Below are 17,917 nucleotides of genomic sequence, written 5' to 3' on the forward strand. Positions count from 1 at the left end.
TATTACTGTACACTGTTTTTCCGTTTAACCTCTGACTTGCTGTCCAAGTCTGGTTAGGTCACAAACAGTTTCTGTGTATAGTGTTGCTTGTACCCCTATTTACACACACATATATCTTTTCACCATGTCCAGCAGTGAGGATAATACCCGGGTGTCTATCCCCGCCTTGCAGTCTTGTGTGCGTTGTGCTGCTGGCATTGGGGAGACTGATGTGCTGCGTGAGGGTTTATGCGCAGGTGTTATATCCCTCCAGGCCCCTCTTCAGTCCTTGGGAATGTGCAAGAACCCCATTGGCGTGCTTTGCTCAGGCACTGCAGACTCTTATGGTTCGCATGGCTGTGCCCCCTATGCTCCCCCAAGTGGGGTCTTCACAGCAACAGCTGGTTCTGGCTCCTATGCCACAGATCCAGTTGGCACCGCAGGTGGTTAATGTACCACAAGGATCTCAGGTCAACCTGTCTGCGGGATCTGACCCTGATTCACGATCTAGGACCCCTTGGGTGTTGGCAAAAAGGCCATCTGTATCTCCTCACCATCCCTATTTAGGGAGGATGAGAGGTCGTCCGAGGACGATGGGGTGCTTCCAGAGTCTGACTCGGAACTATCCCCAAAGGATGAGCAGCGCAAGTCCGGTGTTTACATTCCGGGCCTGGTCCGAGCTGTAAAAGAGGTGTTGGTCATTGAGGAGGAAGATGCTCCTCCGCCTGTTAAATCTAAACACCCCTTGTTTAAGAGGGTTAAAAGTTCTACAGCCATTTTCCCTCTGTCAGATCAGCTAGTGGATCATCTGGAGGAGGCGTGGAAGGCTCCGGTGAGGCGGTTCCAGCCGAAAAAGCGCCTGGTCAATGCATACCCCTTTCCTGAGGAGTACTTCAAGAATTGGGTTTCACCTCCTGTAGTGGACTCCCATGTAACATGCTTAGTCAGAAGTGCGACCTTACCTATGCCTTCCATTGCGACCTTAAAGTACTCAGCTGACCAGAAGGTGGAAAACTGCCTAAAGTCCATTTACTCCTTGTCAGGAGCAGTGGCCAGCAGTCTATGGCTATCTCTTGGGTAGCTAGGGCCATGGAATCCTGGGCAGATCTGTTGGAGGAGTCCCTGTCTCCTGATGCTTCAGAGGACCAGCTGTCCCTGGTGGGCAAGATACGTGACTCGGCTACCTATATGAATGAGGCAGCTCTGGAAGTCAGCTTGTTATCCTCAAGAGTGTCAGCTGCGGCTGTCACAGCGCGCAGGTCCTTATGGCTCTGTTCCTGGAGGGCGGATGCGGACTCTAAGAAGGGACTGGAAGTTTTACCCTACAACGGGAAGGTACTGTTTGGCCCAGATCTAGACAAGATCGTGGACACTTTAGCAGTGGCCAAGTCGGCTCGTCTGCCAATTAGCCTCGGTCCCCTCTGGTTCCCGAACTCCCTCCTTTCGGCCCTACAGGGCGCAGACTAGGCTTAAAGGCCAGTCATTTCCCAAGCTGACAGCTGTCAGGAAGACTGGCAGACCCAAAAAAGCAAGCTTGGAGTAAAAGGCGTCCAGCCTCTAAACCGGACGACAAGTCCACAGCATGATGGGGCGGGCCTCCCTTTGGGGGACCCCACAGTGGGAGGCCGACGTCTTCGGTTTGCCCAGTGCTGGCATCAGACCACAACAGATACCTGGGTAAGAGAAGTGGTCTCTCGGGGCTATACCCCCTCACCGATTCTTCCACTCGGACGTCTCCAACAAGGACAAAGCCTTACTGGTACAGGAAGCGGTATATTCCCTGCGCAAGGGAGGAGTGATTGTCGCATTACCAGAGCCCCAGTGGGGCTCAAGTACTTAAACAGGTTCCTCGTTTCCGGATCATACTGGCTATGGAACCGGGGGATTTCATGGTATTCCAGGACATCCGGGATGCCTATCTGCATATCCCTATTGTGGCTTCGCATCAACGGTTTCTCAGGTTCGTTGTGCAACAGCAACACTTCCAGTTCCAGGCGTTACCCTTTGGCCGATCCACGGCCCATCGGGTATTTACAAAAATTATGTCAATAATGGCGTCCCATCTGCAGCTGTAGGGAATCCACCTATTACCATATCTGGACGATCTGCTTCTCCTGGCAGGATCTCCAGAGGTACTTCTCCATCACCTCCAGATGACCATCTCGGTGCTTCAGTCGCATGGATGGGTCATAAATTGGGAGAAGTCGTCTCTAACTCCATCGCAGAGGATGCTGCATCTAGGAGCTCCATTGAACTCACAACAGCAAAGGATCTTCCTGACATCAGACAAGATCTCGATGTTGCAGACGCGGGTACACAGATGTCTCCACAGTCGCCGGGTCTCTGGGCATGTAGCAATGCAATTGCTGGGGTCGATGGTGTCAACGTTCGACATGGTGGAGTATGCGCAATTTAATTCGAGGCCTCTACAGAAATTGATCCTTGCCCGATGGGACAGATCACCTCGGAAATTGAAGACACAGACAATAGTGCTCTCCCCGGAAATCAGGTAGTCTCTGAATTGGTGGCTGCAAACTCAGCATCTCACCCAGGGACGCCCCTTTTGGATACCTGACTGGACTCTACTGACAACGGATGCCAGTCTGCGGGGTTGGGGGCACAGTGTCAGGTCCCCACTCCTTTCAGGGTCGGTGGACGCTAGAGGAAACTGTCCTTCCAATCAATATATTGGAACTAAGGGCAGTCTTCCTGGCTCTCACAAGAGCAAGAAACATCCTGCAAGGAAATCCTGTGCAGGTGTGGTCAGACAACGCCACGATGGTGGCGTACATCAACCACCAGGGAGGAACTCGAAGTCAGGCAGCCATGCGAGAAGTGTCACGCATCCTGACAATGGCAGAAGGCCATCTGCCAGTCATATCGGCAGTGCTCATACCCGGAGTCCTCAATTGGGAAGCGGACTTCCTCAGCCGTCACGACATGCATTCGGGGGAATGGTCTCTTCACCAGGAGGTGTTTCAACTCCTGGTGGACAGATAGGGCCTCCCGACAGAATTACAAGCTACCAGTGTACGGATCGAGGTCAAGTGACGCAGGCGCTCTACTAGAAGATGCTCTGTCGGTCAGGTGGACCTTTCGGTTCACGTACCTTTTTCCTCCGGTGTCCCTTCTTCCTCACATACTCAGAAAGTTCAAGCAGGAAGGAGGCAAGCTCCTACTGGTGGCTCCAGCGTGGCCAAGGAGGCACTGGTACTCAGACCTTCAGAGTCTGTCGATAGACACTACGTGGTTTTTACCTCAACGTCGGGACCTGTTGTCACTGCCTTCACCCGGATCTGGGTCAATTGGCTTTGACGGCATGGCTCTTGAGGCATCCCTCTTAAGGTCAAAGGGCTTCTCTGGTGTGGTGGTTAACACCTTGATGAGTGCACGGAAGCCAGCCTCTGCCAGGATTTACCACAGAGTGTGGCACTCCTACTTTCAGTGGTGCACCCCTAAAGGGTATGACCCTCGGACGTTTAGGATTTCCAGGATACTGGCTTTCCTCCAGGCAGGCCTGGACCTAGGACTCCGCCTGGCTTCACTGAAGGTACAAGTCTCGGCCCTGTCAGTGTGGTTTCAGAGATTGATTGCGACTCTGCAGGATGTGCGCACCTTTTTACAAGGTGTGTTGCGGATTCAGCCACCCTTTGTCCCTTTGTGGATTTGGCGGTTGTCCTTTGGGTCTTGCAGGGCCCGCCTTTTGAACCACTGGAATCAGTGGATTTGAAATGGCTTACGTTTAAGACTGTCTTCCTTCTGGCCATTGCTTCGGCTAGACGAATGTCAGATTTGAGGGCCCTTTCGTGCCGCTCTCATACCAGGACAGGGCAGTGGTTTGTACTCGCCCTGGTTTCCGTCCTAAGGTGGTGACAAGTTTCCACATTAATGAGGAAATTGTGGTTCCGGCCTTTCTTGGGCCGGATCTTTCAGCAGGTGAGGCCTCTTTGGATGTGGTGTGAGCCCTCCGAATTTATGTGGACCATTCTCGGTCATACAGAAAGTTAGACTCCCTCTTTGTCCTTTTTGGGTTCCATAAAAAGGGTTGGCCTGCCACGAAGCAGACTTTGGCACGATGGCTTTGTCTGACTATTTTGGAGGCCTACTCTAGGGAGGGCCTTCCAGCTCCGCTTTCTGTATCTGCTCATTCTACGAGGTCTGTGGGCCCTTCGTGGGCAGCTCGGCGTGGTGCCTCGGCTGTACAGCTTTGTAAGGCGGCCACCTGGTCTTCAGTCCAGACCTTTGTGAGGTATTATTCATTTGATACCTTCGCCTCTCAGGATGCTTCCTTTGGGCGGCGGGTCCTCCTTTCTGTACAGGAGCATACCCACCCTTAAGGGGAGCTGCTTTGAGACATCCCCAAGGTCACCTGTGGACCCTAAGTAACCTGAAGTAGAAAAGAGGAGATATGGTAAGAACTTACCTTTGTTATCTCCCTTTCTACGCGGTCCTTAGGGTCCACAGTAGCTAAGTGTTGTAGCTATGGTAGCTATGGTGTTGTCTGGTCTACAGTCTCTGTCTCCTTCTTAGCGAGAATGTGATTCTTGTATGTTCCAGGCTTCCTTCTCTCTCACAGTACTCTCCTCCGGCCTCTGGCTTGCTACTGGAGGAAAGAAATTACCTGCATGGTGCCCGATGCCTAAGTCATCCACCTATACCCCAAGGTCACCTGTGGACCCTAAGGACCTCGTAGAAAGGGATATAACATATTTAAGTTCTTGCAATCTATTCTTTTTTCAGCAAATTGTACTACAGTAGGTTTTCTTTAGGTTAGGTCCAGACAGGCTAGCCTTCACTCCCCATGCGCATCCATGAACCTTGGATGCCCATGACTCTGTCGCTGGTTCACCGATTGTCCTTCCTTGGACACCTATGGTAGGTACTAACTACTGCATACCGGGAACACCCCCACAAGAGCTGCTGTTTTGGAGATGCTCTGACCAAGTCGTCTAGCCATCATAATTTAGCCCTTGTCAAAGTTGCTCAGATTCTTATGCTTGCCCTTTTTTCCGGCTTCCAACACATCAGGGCTTATGTAATGGGATGCATGCTGCTGGAACTCCTGCGAGTCTTCCTGTTTTTTTTTAAAGTGGCAATCATTTTAAAGGCAAAACCAGCTTACGTTCCGGGAAGACTCGCAGGAGTTTCCACAGCAGCTGCATCTCACACCCTATTACATAAGCCCCACCAACTTCAAGAACTGACTGTTCAATTGCTGCCTTAAAATATTGCACCTCTTGCCAGATGCCATTGTAACAAGACAATCAATGTAATTCACTTCACCTGTCAGTGGTGTTATGGTTGATCGGTATAAATACCATTACTAACTCTATATAGTAGCTCTTAATGGTGGGCTGTATTTCATCCTGCCTGGGGCATTCCATGCCAGAGCCGTGAATCTGTTTCCAATCTGACAAGTCTCATGCACATGGAAAACAACATCTGGTTTGCATGTTTGTTGGTTCAGAAAGAAAAATGTTTTGTTTCTCTTGAAGTATATGATGCTTGCAGTGGAGTACAGCTCAGGCGCTTGATGTCATTCTACACTGTCATGGGTATTTCTATGCCAAACCAAACCACCTATGTTCACAGTGTTGACATTGACAGAATGATTTTAGGGTTAGGCTCAGATTAGGGATACCCGCCTCGCCAATGAAAATTTTATATGGTTAACTTGACATTAACAATGTCGACATACTGAATATTGACATTTTGTACCACACCTAAGACACACATTACCTGGCACCTTGTGTAGTATTGATAAGAAGGTTTCTTAATGAGACTTACACTAAAAAGTGTAGTTAGCTAAATGAAAATGAGTCTGGTCACGCAAGTACATGAGACACAAAAAATGCATTGGCCAACAATAAATCTATGGGCCTGATTCAGACTCGCTAGCGAGCGGGTCGATGTTTGGCCACTGCGCATGCGCACGCTGGAGCCGGCTCCGACGTGTGCATGCGCGAGACCCGGCTAGCGATGGGCGCTCAGTCGCTCCGGGTCTCGCACCAAAAGGGGGCGGCTGTTGATTTTGATTGACAGCTCGCCCCGTTTTGGAGGCGGGCAGGGGGGGTGGCTGGCCAAAAGGAGGCGATTGATGTCAGTGGTGAGCTTCCGGCTCTATTAAGAGCCAGAAGCTCACAGGGGCTTGCGGGAACGAGACCCTACCACAAGGGTCTCGTCGCAAGCCCCGATGGTCGCGACCATCACCTGGCCGCTCGCAATAGCTGTGGGTGGTCACCCACAGCTATGCGAGTGGCCAGGAGGCCGCATAAAAAAAAAAAACGCCCTGATTCAGAGCGAGCGCTCTTTGAGAGCATCCGGCTCTGAATCAGGCCCTATGTGTACAGGGCCTGATTCAGCAGTGGATGGAATTGCAAAGCTGCTTACATGCAGCTTTGCAATTCCGTTCTTGCTATTATGTTAATGCAGCAGGAGGCGTGATGTCCCCTGCATGCATTAATGATCCGAGCTGCATCAATGGAGGCAGCATCGGATCGTCTGCGTGTCCCCCGGCCAGCTGAGTGACCATGGGGACATGCAGGCTGGCCATCGCAGATGAGGGAAAGATCCCGGGAAATCTCCATTAGCCAACAGAGATCATGGCCTCTTCCCTCTCCCCCAACAGTGGCGACACGCCTTTTTTTTGTGAAACGGAGGCCATTGTTGCCCCCCCTGCCCCCAAACTCTGCATACAATCACGAAGGACCCATTCTGCACATGCACAGTTCGGATCCTTATCGGAAATTTGCGTTCTGCAGTGCACCTGCTGAATGAGGGCCACAGGGCCAAAGTCAGTAAGGATCACTATTGCGATTACGCACACAGATGATTGTTGCGTTCTGCACATGCATATGCATCACAATGCGCACGTGCGAACCCTCCACTGCGATCACAGTGACTACGCAGACCCATCGCAGAGTGATTGACTGGAAGTACCGTTTGGGGGAGGTGACAGGGGGGAGGGGACGGGGGGCCAGCAAAATGCAGGCGTTCCAGTGTGTTCGAACACCGTTGCATGGACATGCATAAATTAGCCACTGCGATTCCATACGCAGCTTGGGATTGTGTGCGCAATTTTGGGTAAAGGTCAGCTCTCAATTGTACTCTGTGTTACTGATGGTTTTGCAGTTTTGCTAAGTATTATGGATGTGTGTAAGGTAAGGGGGGCGTCCTTATGTTAGACTGCGTATGGCATTGCAATTGCAATCATTAGCATATCTTCAGAGTGAGACTGCGTGCGTAATCGCTATTGCGATCGCCTTAGCGATCTGTGCTGAATCAGGCCCACAGTGCGATACATATACTATAAATTGTGTTGTTTGGTATTGATGTTCCCTTACCAAGAATAAATTTAGGGGGGGGGGGGGTTTGGCCATGGCGGCAATGGCGTAGGAAGCTGGATCTGTGGGCTCTCCAGCCATTCATCCTAATCTTCCCTCTTGTGGCCCGGATTGTGGTGCCTGTGTGCTAGCTTCGGCTGTGTGCCCTCCCAGGGTCCTGCTGATCTGCCTGCGGTGGTCGGTGGCAGTGCCTGCCTCTTTGGTGCAACTTTTCTTCACTGCACGGCCCACTGAGTTCCCAACCACGTGAGCTTGCCAGTGTGCTCCTGTTGGACGTCCCCGCTGTGACTGCCTCCGGCTTGGTGCTCTGTCCATGGCATGTCTGTGCCTGCTCCCTCCACCTTGTCTCCAGTGCCTGCGGTCTTCTCGGAGCTGCTACAGGAGTTGTGCCCAAGGATGTACAGCTCCCGGTCACGCGACTCCATCGGGGGCCACCTGGACACCATTGCAGCAGAACTTTCTCCTCCTGACTGGAGAGCAGCCTCTGGTGGTGCCCGACTGGACAGGATTGCTGGCCCAGCACTCTCTCATCTCTTCCTGAGTCTCAGTGTCCGACCCACCAGGGGATTATACAGTCAGATCCATAAATATTGGGACATTGAAAGAATTTTCAGATTTTGGCCTCTATTCACCACCACAATGGTTTTGAAATGAAACAAACAAGATGTGCTTTAACTGCAGACTTTCAGGTTTAATTTGAGGGTAATTACATCCAAATCGAGTGAACGGTGTAGGAATTACAACTGTTTCAATATATGCCTCCCACTTTTTAAGGGGCCAAAAGTAATGGGATTATCAACTCAAAAGCTATTTCATGGACAGATGTGGGCTATTCCCTCGTTATTTCATTATCAATTAAGCAGGTAAAAGGTCTGGAGTTGATTCTAGATGTGACATTTGCATTTGGAATCAGTTGATGTCAACTCTCAATATGAGATCCAAAGAGCTGTCACTATCAGTAAAGCAAACCATCATTAGGCTGAAAAATGAAAACAAACCCATCAGAGAGATTGCAAAAACATTAGGTGTGGCCAAATCAACTGTTTGGAACATTCTTAAAAAGAAAGAACGCACCGGAGAGCTCAGCAACACCAAAAGACCCGGAAGACCACAGAAAACAACTGTGGTGGATGACAAAAGAATTATTTCCCTGGTGAAGAAAAACCCCTTCACAACAGTTGGCCAAATCAAGAACACTCTCCAGGAGGTAGATGTATATGTGTCAAAGTCAACAATCAAGAGAAGACTTTACAAGAGTGAATATAGAGGGTTCACCACGAGATGCAAACCATTGGTGAGCCACAAAAACAGGAAGACCAGATTAGAGTTTGCCAAACAACATCTAAAAAAGCCATTACAGTTCTGGAACAACATCCTATTGACAGATGAGACAAAGATCAACTTGTACCAGAGTGATGGGAAGAGAAGAGTATGGGGAAGGAAAGGAACTTCTCATGATCCAAAACATATCACCTCATCAGTGAAGCATGGTGGTGGTAGTGTCATGGCGTGGGCATGTATGGCTGCCAATGGAACTGGTTCCCTTGTATTTATTGATGATGTGACTGCTGACAAAAGCAGCAGAATGAATTCTGAAGTGTTTCGGGCAATATTATATGCTCATATTCAGTCAAATGCTTCAGAACTCATTGGACAGCGCTTCACAGTGCAGATGGCAATGACCCGAAGCATACTGCAAAAGCAACCAAAGAGTTTTTTAAGGCTAAAAAGTGGAATGTTATGCAATGGCCAAGTCAATCCCCTGACCTGAATCCGATTGAGCATGCATTTCACTTGATGAAGACAAAACTGAAGGGAAAATGCCCCGAAAGAACAAGCAGGAACTGAAGACATTTGCAGTAGAGGCCTGGCAAAGCATCACCAGGGATGAAACCCAGCGTCTGGTGATGTCGATGCGTTCCAGACTTCAGGCTGTAATTGCCTGCAAAGGATTTGCAACAAAGTATTAAAAAGTGAAAGTTAGATTTAGAATTGTTTAGTTTGTCCCATTACTTTTGGCCCCTTAAAAAGTGGGAGGCACATATAGAAACCGTTGTAATTCCTACACCGTTCACCTGATTTGGATGTAATTACCCTCAAATTAAATCTGAAAGTCTGCAGTTAAATCACATCTTGTTTGTTTCATTTCAAAGCCATTGTGGTGATGAATAGAGGCCAAAATATGAAAATTCTGTTAATGTCCCAATATTTATGGACCTGACTGTAAGTATTGATAGATATACCGATCCAGTTTTTAACTTTGAGGATTATATAAATTGAACTACTGAAAATAATGTAAGTACTGGGACTGAGTATTAATCCTATTTTGAATACGTGTTATTTTAGGATTATTATTATTATTACTTCTAGTTTAATTGTGTTTAACCCAATGGCGTAACTAAGGGTATTAGGAGCCTAGGGCAAATTTGAAAATGGAGCCGCCCCCTTGTGCGCATGCCGAAAACTAGGAGTTGTCACTTTAAAATGGGGAGTGTCAACATGACACCCTCCCTTTATCGTCACTCAGAACATTCCTATCCATATGCACCTTAACTCCAGTAGTGCCCCTTATACAGTACCCCCAGTATGCAATGTCCTCAGTTGTGGTCCCTCTTATGCAGGCCCATAGTAGTGCCCCTTATACAGTACCCCCAGTAGTGGTCCCCCTTATACAGCCCCCCATTAGTTCCCCTTATTCAGTGCCCCCAGAAGTGGTCCCCCTTATACAGCCCCCCATTAGTTCCCCTTATTCAGTGCCCCCAGAAGTGGTCCCCCCAATGCAGTGCCCCATGTAGTGTTCCCTCTTATGCAGTGCCCCTTATATAGTGCCCCCAGTAGCAGTCCCCACAATGCAGTGCCCCCCCCAATCCAGTGCCCCCTGTAGTGGTCCCCCCTATGAAGTGCCCCCAGTAGTGTTCCTCCTTATGCAGTGCCCCTTATATAGTGCCCCCTGTAGTGATCCCCCTTATGCAGACCCCCAGTAGTGATCCCCCCCTATCCAGTGCCCCTGTAGTGGTCCTTCCTATTATTGCCCCCAGTAGTGGTCCCCCCAGTGCAGTGCCCCTAGCAGTAAGCCCTTATATAGTGGTGCCCCCAGTAGTAGTTCCGCCCCCCCATGCAGTGCCCCCAGCAGTAGTCCCCCCAGTAGTGATCCCCCCCATGCAGTGCCCCCAGCAGTAGTCCCCCCCATGCAGTGCCCCCAGTAGTGATCCCCCCCTATCCAGTGCCCCCTGTAGTGGTCCTCCCTATTTAGTGCCCCCAGTAGTTTTCCCCCAAAGTGCAGTGCCCCTAGCAGTAAGCCCCTTATATAGTGGTGCCTGCAGTAGTCCCCTCCCATGCAGTGCCCCCAGTAGTGATCCCCTTATCCAGTGCCCCCTGTAGTGGTTCTCCCTATTTAGTGCCCCCTGTAGTGGTCCCCCTTATGAAGTGCCCCCTTATGCAGTGCCCCTTATATAGTGCCTCCAGTAGCAGTCCCCACAATGCAGTGCCCCTAGTATTGATCCCCCTTATGCAGACCCCCAGTAGTGATCCCCCCTATCCAGTGCCCCTGTAGTGGTCCTTCCTATTATTGCCCCCAGTAGTTGTCCCCCCAGTGTAGTGCCCCTAGTAGTAAGCCCCTTATATAGTGCCCCCAGTAGTAGTTTTCCCCCAGTAGTAGTCCCCAGTAGAGGTTCCCCCTCCCGATGAAGTGCCTCCAGGAGTAGTCCCCCCACTAGTAACCCCCCCAGTAGTAGACACAAGTAGTGCCCCACCCCCAGTAGAGGTCCCACCCAGTAATGGTGCCGCCAATAGTAGCCACCCCCTCCCCCGTTGTGACCCCAGTAGTGCAGACACGTTAAAAAAAAATATATATATATACACTTACCTGAATCCACGCTCCGGCCACTGCTCCCGCCACCGCACGTCAGTTCGCCCGGGCTGGCGCGCTCAGCATTATGGGAGAGACGTCATGACGTCTCTCCCATTACCCACTGCGTGAGCCGGAAGGTAGAGCTCATGAGTGAGCTCCAGCCCAGCTCTTGCAGTTGGGCACTGCAGCAGTCAATGAGAGTCTGTCTGTTTCTCATTGGCTGTTGATAAACACCCACATCGCTGCCGCTCGGCGGTGATGTGTGTGCAGCAGCAGCCAATGAGAGTCGTCTGACTCTCATTGGCTGCTGATAAACACACACATTGCTGCCGGGTTGGCGGCGATGTGTGTGTTATGACAGCCTGAGTCCGCCTCCCACCCTCTTCCTGGCGCTATTGGGCAACCGCTCAGGGGGAGGGAAGGGGCTCGGCTGTGCAGCACAGGACTGGCGCAGGGAAGCCTAGCACCGGTCCTGTGTAAATGTGTAGCGCTGACTGCAGACACTGTGGTCGGTGCTACACTGCCCAACCAGGGCAGGCCGGTACCGTGGCCGGCGGCGCCTGCCCCCCCCCCCGAGCTGCCAGTCCTACGGCGCCCAAGGCACACGCCCTGCTCGACCCCCCTTAGTTACGCCACTGGTTTAACCATGGAGTTGATGAGAGCTATATTAATTAAGGGACTTTTTTTTTTTTAGCAATTACATTATTAAAGTACAAGAGAAATGTAATATAGTGATGGAGCTTAATAGATTGACACATAACAACTGAATGAACAGAAACACAAGTCGACAAGGGCAAAAATAAATCCACAAAGATGTAGGCGAAGACACGGTGATAAATGGCACAAGATAAAGTAGACGGAACTCTTGCGAAGACAGCACGTAGACTCCTCCACATGCCACTATTATACCATCAGACTCTTTCACATGCCACTATTATGCCATCAGACCAGGGACAGCCATGTCCAAATCTGTCTCTTTTGCCACATGAATGTTCAAGGCCCACTAAATATATGTGGTTATGTGTATGGGAGGGTGAATTACTGTTAAGCTGGCCACACATCTAAAGATTATCTTTCCAACCAGCCAACTAGTTGATTGGTTGGAATGAAAGTCTGGTAAGAAATACAGGGCCTGATTCAGAGCCGGACGCTCTGACAGAGCGCTCGCTCTGAATCAGGGCCGCCCCTCTGAATTTTAGAGCGGCCTCCTGGCCGCTCGCATAGCTGTGGGTGACCACCCACAGCTATAGCGAGTGGCCAAAAAGATGGTCGCGATGGTCAAGACCATCGCGACCATCGGGCTTGCGACGAGACCCTTGTGGTAGGGTCTCGTCTGCCGCAAGCCCTGGAGTGATGTCAGTGGGGCCAGCCCCAGACGGTAGGCGTTCCCATGGGAACGCCTCCGTCTGGGCAGCCATGCCCCCGGCACGCCCACCAAAGGGGGCGTGCTGTCAATCACCATCGACAGCACGCCCCCTTTGTAGCGAGACCCATAGCGACGGCTTGCCCGTTGCTATCCGGGTCTCGCGCATGCGCACGACGGAGCCGGGTCCGTCGTGCACATGCGCACTGGCCCATCATCGACCCGCTTGCGAGCACTCAGCGCTCGCAAGCGGGTCTGAATCAGGCCCACAATCAGCAATTTGCTCCCAAACGCTTGAAAATGGACCAAAACTGTTGTTTGAACAAATTGTTTAGATCAAAAAGAGACTCATCTGGTAGGGGGTAAATTGCTCTCACTAAAACGTCCCTGGGTGAGATGGGCATATCATACCTCTCACACGGCCGCCTCTAGAGGAGTATCTGTGCTCATAAATAAATCGGTACCTTTTGTACTCAATAAGATTCAAACAGATTCTTACGGGCGATAGGTTTTTAAGATTGTATGATTTATTCTACTCCGCTTTTTATACTGGCTGTATACATTCTACCCTCTTTCTTGTATGATATATTGATACGGGCAACTGAATTTATTGCAGGCTCCCCTAACACCTCCGTGCTTTGTTTAGGGGACTTTAACAATGTTTTAAATGCAGCTCTAGATAGATTGCGAGAGTCCTCGGGAGCCACTGTATAAGGGGGGGGGGGGGTGATGGGGGGGGGATGGGGGGGGGGTTGCTGGCTGGCAGGAAAAACATCCTGGAGTGCATCAGTTTTTTTTGTTTCCTCTCATTTCACTCCTCCTTCAGGATTGACTTGGCCCTGGTCCCCTACTGCCTGCTTTCCAAGATTTCTCAAATTGAATATAAAACAAGGGGTGTTTCAGATCACTTCCCATTGATATTGGGCTTAGATTTGTGTGGCTCCATGGCAGGGGCGTTTCTAGTGCGGAGGGGGCTCGTGCAAGTCTCTGTCACGGGTCCCCTCCTCTCCGTTCAGCAGCCGGCAGCGCACTGGGCTGTGCGCAGCCAGTGCCGGATTTATAGACTCTGTGCCTGATTCAGACCCAGTCGCAAGCGCTGAGCACTCGCAACCGGGTTGATGGTGGCCCAGAGCGCATGCGCACGACTGAGCCGGCTCCGTCGTGCACAAGCGCGAGACTCCTTTGGTGGGCGGGCCGGGGGGGTGGCTGCCCAGACGGAGGCGTTCCCATGAGAACGCCTACCGTCTGGGGGCGGCCCCACTGACATCACAAGTGATGTCAGTGGGAGAGCTTTCGGCTCTGTTTGAGCCGAAAGTTCTCTGGGGCTTGCGGCCATGAGACCCTACCACAAGGGTCTTGTCGCAAGCCCGATGGTCGCGATGGTCTTGACCATCGTGACCATCATCCTGGCTGCTCACATTAGCTGTGGGTGGCCGCTCCATAAAGAAAAAAAATATGCCCTGATTCGGAGCGAGCGCTCTGTCAGAGCGTCCGGCTCTGCCCAGAGTCTATAGCGTATGCGCAGGTCACTGGGAAAATGGCCGCAGTGGCCATTTTTCCTGTACTGCACAAACGATGGGAAAGTGGCAGCCGTGGCCATTTTCCTGACGTTTTTACAGCGCCAGACCCCCGCGCCGATGTGGGACTCCGGGGAGGTAAGTATATTATGGGTGCAGGGTGGACTGCTCACTTATTGGACAGGACTAACCGCAGGTTGCAGTTTCGTGCAAATTCTCATTATGTCTATGCTGACAGGCCAGGCAGTTTTCTAGCGCATTTGGTCCATGCTGACCACCCCACTAATACCATTTCAGACATTTTTAGAGAAGACGTAACCTTGATTTCAGACGTAACCGATGCTTTCCTCTCTTTTTACAAAGAAGTGCATAAATCACGACTTTCTTGTAATATATCAGATTTATCATCCTATGTTGCCTCACTTAGGCTCCCCTGTTTAACTCCAGAAGCACAGTCTTTTCTAGATGCCCAGATGACGTTGGAGGAAGTAGACATGGCAATTAATTCCTTTCCGGGGGGTAAAGATCAGGTATAGATGGTATCCTTATGGAAGTTTCTAAAAAGCATGTCCGAATCTTTGTTCCTAAATTACTAGAACTGTATAACAATTTATGAGATTCCCTGCTTCTATGTCAGAGGCATTGATTCTGGTTCTGCTAAAACCGGGGAAGGATCCCAAATATTCGGACACATATCATCCTATATCCTTAATATCTATTGATGCAAAGATTCTGGCCAAAATTCTTTCTTTAAGACTCAATTAAGTCATCACCTCGGTGGTTCACCCGGACCAGACAGGCTTTATGCCAGGTATGTCTACTTCCATAAATATTAGATGTCTGTTTTCTCAAATTCAGGCCTCCCACGGGGATGAGTCCTCCTCGGTCTTTGTATCTTTGGACGCAGCGAAGGCATTTGACTCGGTGGAGTGGCCGTTTCTGTGGGAGGTTATGAAATGTATGGGGTTTGGCTCGTTTTTTTTTGCGTTGGGTTCAATTATTGTATTAAAAGCCTAGTGCCAGAGTATCAGTAAATGGGTTTGTGATACAAAACAAGATTGTCCGCTGTCTCCAACTTCCTTTGCATTAGCCATTGTGCCCCTTGCATGCATTCTGAGGGTCTCATCCCACTATTGTGGGTTGTCGGTTGGGAACTAGAGTGGATACTGTGGCTCTTTACGTGGACGATCTGCTTTTGGTTTTACCTGATTATACAGTAGCTATGCCTGTTGTTCTTCATGTTATCGACATATTTGGTGGGTACTCTAGGAGAAATAGGGAGTCATCCTCTAAGGGGAAGAATGGAAGATTTATTCCAGAGTTTCACTTCCCTTGCGGTGTGCGACTCAATTTAAATACCTTGGTGTCTGGATAACTAACTCCCCACAGGAGTATATCATGCTGAATATACATCTCTTACTTACATACTTGAAAGAGAAGACAATTACTTGGCTGACTCTTACCGTTACTGTTAGGATCAACCTGATTAAAATGATAGTTCAACCTAAGTTCCTGTATGTATTAAAGCAGTCTCCAGTGTTTCTCCCTGCTTTATTATGTTGTCTTCTCTGATTTGGGTGAACCGCAGCCCTCATATTAGATTTAAGGTGTTGACGAGGTCTATGGGTGGGCTGGCTCTTCCAAATCTCTGTTTATATTACTATGCTGCGCAGCTAGCACATGTGAGGACTTGGATTCAAGATAATTCTCCTGATGCTTTACATTTGCTGCTGGTGTCTCAGGCTACTCCTGGGCATACGCCCTTGCAGGCCTTATTGAGTGGTAAAATTACTAGATCCATGCCCCCATTATTAATACAGGCCATTAATATTTGGAAGTTGGTCTCTGGTGTTACGCAGTTTGATGGTCTAGACCCAGATAGCCCCTTGTGGAACTCTAGGGCATTTCCTGAATTGAAGTTTCTTCAAGTTAGAGAGGTGTGGGGGCCCAGAGACATTACCTCCATGGGGCACTTATATGGGAACTCTATTCTTAAATCCTTCTCTCAATTGCTGGATGAAGTTAGCTTACCGGGTTCATATTTCTATAGATTTCTGCAACTCAGGCACGCCTTAGCTGCTCAGTTCATTTATGGGCCATCTAATCCTTCCTCATGAAGTTGACTCGCTTGTCATTAGGTTCTCGCAAGTCAATATCCTTCATCTACTCTTATCTCATGTCAAGCTATCATGAATCTATATTACCATATCTTAAAGAGAAATGGGAGGTAGATGTGGGTCCTTTGAATGATAGTGAATGGGACAGAGCCCTTGACTGCCCTTGCGTTTCCACTGCATCCATAAGTATCGTATTTAACCCCTGTTCGATTATTGAAGTTTGGAGGATGTGAAACAAGCCCAGTGTCCAACATGTCAGGCAGCTATTGGTATATTTTGGTGTCTTCTTTGGGTATGTCCTACAGTTCATACCTTTTGGGGTAAAGTTAAAGATGTTTTATCTAGTACTGGGATTCCTTCGTCCCTTATTACACTTATGGCTTGTTGTCTGGTTATTCTGGATGATAATATTCTTTACAACTATAGCAGACAATATGTTATTAACTTGGGCACGCTAGCTAAAGTGTGTGTGGCCCAGGGGCATATCTATAATGGGTGCAGGGTGTGCGGGGAACACGGGCCCCTGGGTACCGCACACCCTGCACCCATAATAATACTTACCTCTCCGGAGTCCCACGTCGGCGCGCCCATTTTCCAGGTAACCTGTGCATACACTATAGGCTCTGTGCACACTCTAGTGCCCAGAGTCTATAACTCTGGCGCTGACTGCGCACAGCTCAGTGCGCTGGCGGGAGGAGAGGAGGGGGCCCGTGTCGGAGACTGCACACGGGCCCCCTCCTCTCTAGAAACTCCCCTGGTGTGGCCCACTCTTGAATGGCCTCCCATGGGCCAGATTTTATGGCATGATTGCCCCTGGTTTGTACCACAGTCAACATGAAATATATTATATATGACTAGAAAGGCTGAAGATAAATATGACAGTGTTTGGAGCAGGTGGTAGCACTCTAGATATGCTCTTCCAGATAGATGAGTAGTCTTTTTAGGCACATGGTATGGAAAAAGGTTATTGCTTATCCTAACTCTTCTGATTTTTTGGGGGGGATAATTGCTGTTAGACAGTTACTAGTGGTTCTGGAGTTCCCGGCTTTATTCAACCAATGATGTATAATATTTTTATTAAATTCCTTTTTGTTGTTTGTTTATTTTTTCTCAGGTGATAATTTACAAGATGTACCCTATTTTTCGTTAACATATTTTTTTTCTTCTAGTATGTTAGGTGTAGTAGTTATTGTATCTATTTACAGTACAAATATTTGATACTTTAATTCTTTATGTCTATATTGTTGTTTCTTTTTTTACTCAGTTAATCCAAGTATTGATATTTTTAAACATGCCTGGTTATTTTTTATGGCTCTAATTCCGCTACATGCAACATATATTTCCTTTTGTACTACAAATTTCTTTGGATATTGTATTGTCTGCTGCTTTTCTTTTATATGATAAAGTTTGATAAATTAATAAAATATCGCTCAATTTAAAAAGAAAAAAAGAATACATTTTTAAAAAAACCTAGTTATAGAAACACCTATGAATGCAAAGACACTATTATTTAGCCTAAAAGAGACTGTATTCTGTACAGAGTGATGGTTTACTTTGAGTGCAACATAACTGAATATAATAAGTGAAGCGTTTACACCTGCTGTGACCAGTCCGATTGTTATGGTTTGGGGACGTGATGCTTTTGCTGGGATTTACTTTCCTGAATTTTAGTCTATTCAAGTATGTTACTTCAGGACAGATGTCTTCTAATAGCGTCTTGAAATAAATACATATTTTATTTTACTTGG

At 48.9% G+C, this 17,917-nt stretch overlaps 1 protein-coding gene across 5 annotated transcripts in view; it reads left to right on the top strand.

The window, feature by feature from the left end:
- LOC148477692 (uncharacterized) overlaps window positions 1-17,917 on the top strand; it is an 81,533-nt gene that overhangs the window by 61,826 nt on the left and 1,790 nt on the right. The gene's annotated exons all lie outside the window — the stretch shown is intronic.

Source organism: Taudactylus pleione, unplaced genomic scaffold (assembly GCF_031769625.1).
Source record: "Taudactylus pleione unplaced genomic scaffold, aTauple2 ptg000699l, whole genome shotgun sequence".
NCBI classification, from domain to species: Eukaryota; Metazoa; Chordata; class Amphibia; order Anura; family Myobatrachidae; genus Taudactylus; species Taudactylus pleione.